At 55.8% G+C, this 5,958-nt stretch overlaps 1 pseudogene; it reads left to right on the forward strand.

The window, feature by feature from the left end:
• The first annotated feature begins 486 nt into the window (after window positions 1-486).
• LOC118701398 (zinc finger protein 271-like) lies at window positions 487-4,667 on the forward strand (annotated as a pseudogene).
• The last annotated feature ends 1,291 nt before the right edge of the window (window positions 4,668-5,958 follow it).

A 5,958-nucleotide genomic window follows, 5' to 3' on the forward strand; every position in this document is an offset into this window, starting at 1 on the left:
AGCAGCTTTTCTTCTACACTAGATTCGCGAGGAAGACCAGACCTATCTACACCCCCACTGGACCTTTGGAGGAAAACTACACCCTTCTGCAGGATCACTGCTTCAACAGAACCACCTCTGTCACACCAGGAGGACGGCAGCCACCATTTAATTGGAGTGCAACAAACACCCTGACTAACAGGGTGTCGGGTTGGATTCTGACTCTGTCAGTGGTTTTTTTTTTGTACTACTGCATTTTTTATTTTATTTTTCCTAGCAAAGAACTGTTATTCCTATTTCCATATCTTTCCCTGAGTGCCCCTTAATTTCAAAATTATAGTAATTTGGAGGGAGGGGGTTTACATTTTCAATTTTAAGGGAGGCTCTGCCTTCCTTAGCAGACACCTGTCTTTTCAAGCCAAGAGAGTCAGCGGGACCATCAAACCCAACGCGCTCAGCCCTTGTTTTCCCTTAAACCAGGATTTCCCATTTCCAAACCTTGGCCCGATGCAGGAGGAGGAGGCTATAAGGAAGAGGAAGATGGCCCGGGAGTCCCAGGAAGGTGAGGAGGAAGTCAGTGCCCCTTTCCCCATCTCTCCTGCTCCATCTCCCAGCCCAGCACAGCCCCCGGCTGCAGGACAACCCTGCTGCCAAAGCTGTCCTGCTGGGGACACACTGGGGGCATCTCTTTGCCCTTTCCTGTGGCACAGGGCCAAATCCCATCCTCTCCTTGTCCTTCCTCCCCCAGACCAGGAGCTGAGGGTGGAGAGCAGGGAGGCTGAGTCACCACAGCAGAACCTTGGGTATGAGGCTGTTTTGAGCGGCTCCACAGTGCAGGAATCCAACGGGGAGGGAAAGCCCCGGAGATCCCGCACAAGGAGGGGCTGCAAACGTAGCCCAGAGAGGTCAGAGGAGGAAAGACCCACCCCGGGACAGGATGGCGGCCAGAGCTCAGTGCTGGGGGTCTCCGAGCAGCTTTGCGATGGGGAGAAGCCCTACAGGTGTGGGGAATGTGGGAAGTGCTTCAGCCGAAGCTCAGCCCTGATCCGCCACCAAAGGATCCACACTGGACAAAGGCCCTATGAGTGTGGGGAGTGTGGGAAGAGCTGCAGAGACAACTTTGACCTGATCAACCACCAGAGGAGCCACACGGGGGAACGGCCCTATGAGTGTGGGCAATGTGGGAAGAGCTTTCAGAGAAGCTCCACTCTTCTGAAGCATCAGCGCACACACACAAATGAGAGGCCCTATGAGTGTCCCAAATGTGGGAAGAGGTTTCAGACAAGCTCCCATCTCCTCACACACGAGCGGGTTCACACAGATGAGAGGCCCTTCCGCTGCCCCGACTGCATGAAGGGCTTCAAATATAACCCCGACCTCGTCAAGCACCGGCGCATCCACACCGGGGAGAGGCCCTACGAGTGTCCCGAGTGTGCGAAGAGATTCACCCAGAAGTCGAACCTGATTGTCCACAAGAGGACCCACACCGGCGAGAGGCCCTATGAGTGTGGGCAGTGTGGGAAGAGATTCAGCCAGAGCTCTGAACTGATGCTTCACCAGAGGATCCACACTGGGGAACGGCCTTACGAGTGTCCCGACTGTGGCAAGACCTACAGCCGGAGCCATCACCTGATGATCCACCAGAGGAGCCACACCGGGGAGCGGCCCTATGAGTGTGGGGAGTGTGGGAAGAGGTTTCAAAGCAGCTCAGATGTCCTCGTACATCAGCGGATTCACACGGATGAGAGGCCTTTCCGCTGCCCTGACTGCGGGAAGGGCTTCAAGCACAACTCCACCCTGCTCACCCACCAGCGCATCCACACAGGGGAGAGGCCCTACAAATGTCCCCAGTGTGGGAAGACCTTCAGCCAGAGGTCAGCCTTGACCCAACACGAATGGAGGCACCACTATGAAAGCCCTGTGAGTGCCCCAGGTGTGCCCCAAGTGTGCACGGCTACAGTTCCCCAAGTGTGCACTGCTACAGTTCCATACCCCATGGCAGTATTTGTGCTGCATGCTGCCCAGTGGGCAGAGCCCCAGTGATCTGTGGTGCTGGTAATCTGTGTTGGGAAGACACCTGGCTGGGGGCTCCACCTCTTAATGGCTCCATGTGGCCTTGACTATCTTTTCATTTCTCTCTGTCTTTTCAAAATACCCCAAACCAGGATAAAAATAAAAACATTGAACTAAGACAAGGATGGGGACATGTGGAGATCTTCCAGGGGATGTGGGGGCTGCTACATTCCAGGGTGTTGAGGGTTCCTGGGTGGGACTTGGGCTTTGGTCACCCAAGGCTGAGTGACTTTGGCCGCACTGGGAAACGATGGCAGAGTTTCTTGGGCAGCTGATCAAGGCTCCCCTGCCCTGGACCTGTCCCCATGACTCCCTGTCCTGGCTCCCCACGTCCCCTGTCCACAGTCCCCCTATCCCTGCTGTCACTCCCCTTGCTCCCCACCCGTTCCCATGTCACTGCACTCCTTGTCCCGTCCTGCTCCCATCCCAGTCTGGATCCCATTCCCAGTCTCATTCCCCGTCCCGGTCCAGTATTTGTCTGGTTGCCGTTCCCATATTCCCAGGCCCATACTCCCTATCCTGTTCCGTTCTCATATTCCCGGTCCCACTGCTGGTTGCACTTCCGTTCCTCTATTTCCATTTCTATGTTCCCAGTCCCATTCCTGGATTCCCGTTTGCGATCCCGGTCTCATCTTCCTAATCTCCATCTCATATTCTCTCTCCAGTTGGGGTTTCCATATTCCCTGTCCTGGTCCCATATTCCCATTCCCGCTCCCAGTCCCCATTCCCGCTCCCTGTCCCCTCTCTCCGGATGCCACTGCCATCATTCCAGCCCCGCCGGCCCCCATGTGATGAGGGAAACACCGCCCTGCTCCCGCCAACCAATCCCAGTGCGCAATCGCTCCTGTATTTGCATAACCACGCCCTTCAGTTTGGCCGCAGCCAGCACTGGCTGCAGCTGCCTCCGGGCGCTGTTTGCTCCCAGTTCCCTCCCAGTGCTCTCAGTAAGAGCGGGACTGGCAGGGAAAGAGCTCCCGATTCCTTCCCGCTGCTCTCAGGATCCCACCCAGTGTTCCCAGTATCACTCCCAGTGCCGCGCAGGCTGGGGCCGCTTTGGGAACCCCCCGCTAGGGCAGAGCGCAGCTGCATTTGGGTGTCGGCACTGCCTGGGCTGGGCTGGGAGCGGAGGAGTGGGACGAAGAGCAGGAATGGGAGGAATACGAGCAGCAGCAGCAGCAGCAGCAGCAGAACCAAGTGGTTCCCCTGCCTGCCCGCGCAGGCTGAAGCTCCCCCGGCTCCGTCAGCATCACCCCCTCCAGAACCCACAGGTGAGCGGGATGGGGGAGCTCGCCCCAAATCCATTGGGGGGTCTCTGGGAGGGTTTTTTTGTGGGGCAGGAGATGTTTGGATCTTCCAGGACCCCAGAGCAGAGCCACAAATGCCCCTGGAGGGATCTTGATGGTCCCACTTGGCAATTGCCTGGTACTGGTGGGCGCAGGCGCGATCTTGGGTTTGGGGATCCCGGGAGAGCCAAGGAGCAACTCAGAAGCTCCGAAGCGGAGAGAGCACAAAGGGGCGATCCTGGAGCTGGTGGACCTCCGGCAGCCTGGAGGGGTGGGGGAGGCTGGGCATGAGTGGATTCCGGGTCCTCCGAGGCTGAAAGGGGCGCTGACTTGTCCAGCTGCATATGGGCAGCGGGACCATCAAACCCAACGCGCTCAGCCCTTGTTTTCCCCCAAACCAGGATTTCCCATTCCAAAACCTTGGCCTGATGCAGGAGGAGGAGGCTGCGAGGAAGAGGAAGATGGCCCGGGAGGCCCAGGTAGGGGAGGAGGAAGTCAGTGCCCCTTTCCCCGTCTCTGCTGCTCCATCTCCCAGCCCAGCACAGCCCCTGGCTGCAGGACAACCCTGCTGCCAAAGCTGTCCTGCTGGGGACGCACTGGGGGCATCTCCTTGACCTTCCCTGTGGCACGGAGGCAAATCCCATCCTCTCCTTGTCCTTCCTCCCCCAGACCAGGCGCTGAGCATGGAGAGCAGGGAGGACAAATCCCCACAGCAGAACCTCGTGGATGAGGCTGTTTTGAGCAGCTCCACAGTACAGGAATCCAATGGGGAGGAAAAGTCGTGGAGAACCCGCAAGATGAGGGGCTGCAAACGCAGATCACAGGGATCTGAGGAGGAAAGACCCACCCTGAGCTGGGGAGGTGTCCGGAGCTCGGAGCTGGGGGTTGATGAGCAGCTTCAGGATGGGGAGAAGCCCCACAAGTGCTCAGAATGTGGGAAGAGCTTCTCCCTGAGATCCTCCCTGATCCGCCATTGGACAATCCACACCGGGGAACGGCCCTACGAGTGTGGGCTGTGTGGGAAGAGCTTCTTCGAGCACTCCGTGCTGATTGTCCACCAGAGAATCCACACAGGGGAGAGGCCCTATGAGGCCCTGTGATAAATGCAGGAAGAGATTTCAGATCAGCTCCACTCTCGTCAGGAATCAGCGGATTCACACAGATGAGAGGCCCTTTCTCTGCCCCGAACGCGGGAAGAGATTCAACCGTAATTGCACCCTCATCAAACACTGGCACATCCACACCAGGGAGAGGCCTTATGAGTGTCCTGAGTGTGGGAAGAGCTTCTCACAGAGCTCTCACTTCACCCAACTCCAATGGAGCCAGCACTAAGGGCAGCCCTGCAAGTGCCCCGAGGGCAGGAAGAGCTTCCTGTGCTGCTCCAGCTCCATCCCTCACATGAGGATCCACCCTGGATGATCCCCAGTGACCCCTGGAGGGCAGAGCCCCGGTGATCCATGGTGCGGTGATCCATGTTGGGAAGACAGCTGCCTGCGGGTTCCACGTTCTCCTGGCTCCCCATGGGCACCTGCACACATCCACAGCCCAACATCAGAAATCCCTTGTGGAGAGCAGATTGGTCAACTTCTGACTGCAGAAAAATCTCACCTTTTTCATCATCTAGTTGCATTGAGCAATACTGGATAGCCTTGCAGGTCTTCTCCAACATAAATCCATTGTTTTAGTTCTCCATGGCCCACAACCGTCTTTTAAAGCCAAATGAGGACAGACTGGGGCAAAATCCCTGATTTTGGAGACAGTGGGATGGAAACCCCTCCAAAAAAAGTTCTTCCCACCCACCCAAGCACATGGATACTCTGCTGGCAGGGACATGTAAATAATTTTGTTTTGGCCTTGATTTTCATTTCCTTTCTGTTCATCCCTTTGAAACTCCTGAAACTGTTGTAAAAATAAAGACATTGAACTAAGGCATGGATGGGGGCATGGGAGGACAATGACATGGGTGAGGACAAGGGGGGACATGGAAATAGCTGGGGACATGGGAGGACAGAGACATGGAGAGTGATATGGGGGTGATGCCCTAAGTTTTAGCTTTCATATTTTTCAGATTCTATACTGCCTTGTTGTGTAACTCTGAATTTTGTATTAATTGTTAGTAAGTTCTCTTCACAGGGTAGTTAGACAAAACGATCCTTTTCCAGCTTAAGAATCCAAGGACAACTGTTACGGACTCAGGCCCAAAAAGCATAAACAGAGAGTTGAAGGGAGAAGACAAGGCCATGGATGGGACTTGGTTGTATTGCACTAAATAGTTTATTTAGTAGTTGTTCTGCACTGGGTAACAGGAAATTTGTACTGAGTATGGTATGTCATGTAGATTATTCCCCCTTCCTCATCACATGGTCTCTCCCCATCCACTCCTTTCTACACACCTGGTGGTCTGCCCCATGGATACCCCTCCCCTCGCCACTCCCCAATGGGATCCCATTGGCCACGGTCCTCCTTCCCCGCCCCCTTTCCCCTGGGGGATAAAACCCCACTGCAGGTAAAGGTTTGGCCTCTTTTGCCACCTGGGTGGTCGCTGTGGCCAGCAGTGTCCCATCACAAGCCAATAAACAGGATACTCGTCCCCACGTGCTGGAAGAGCGCTCCTCGTCTTTTA

The sequence above is a fragment of the Molothrus ater genome, unplaced genomic scaffold (genome assembly GCF_012460135.2).
Source record: "Molothrus ater isolate BHLD 08-10-18 breed brown headed cowbird unplaced genomic scaffold, BPBGC_Mater_1.1 matUn_MA637, whole genome shotgun sequence".
Classification (NCBI taxonomy): Eukaryota; Metazoa; Chordata; class Aves; order Passeriformes; family Icteridae; genus Molothrus; species Molothrus ater.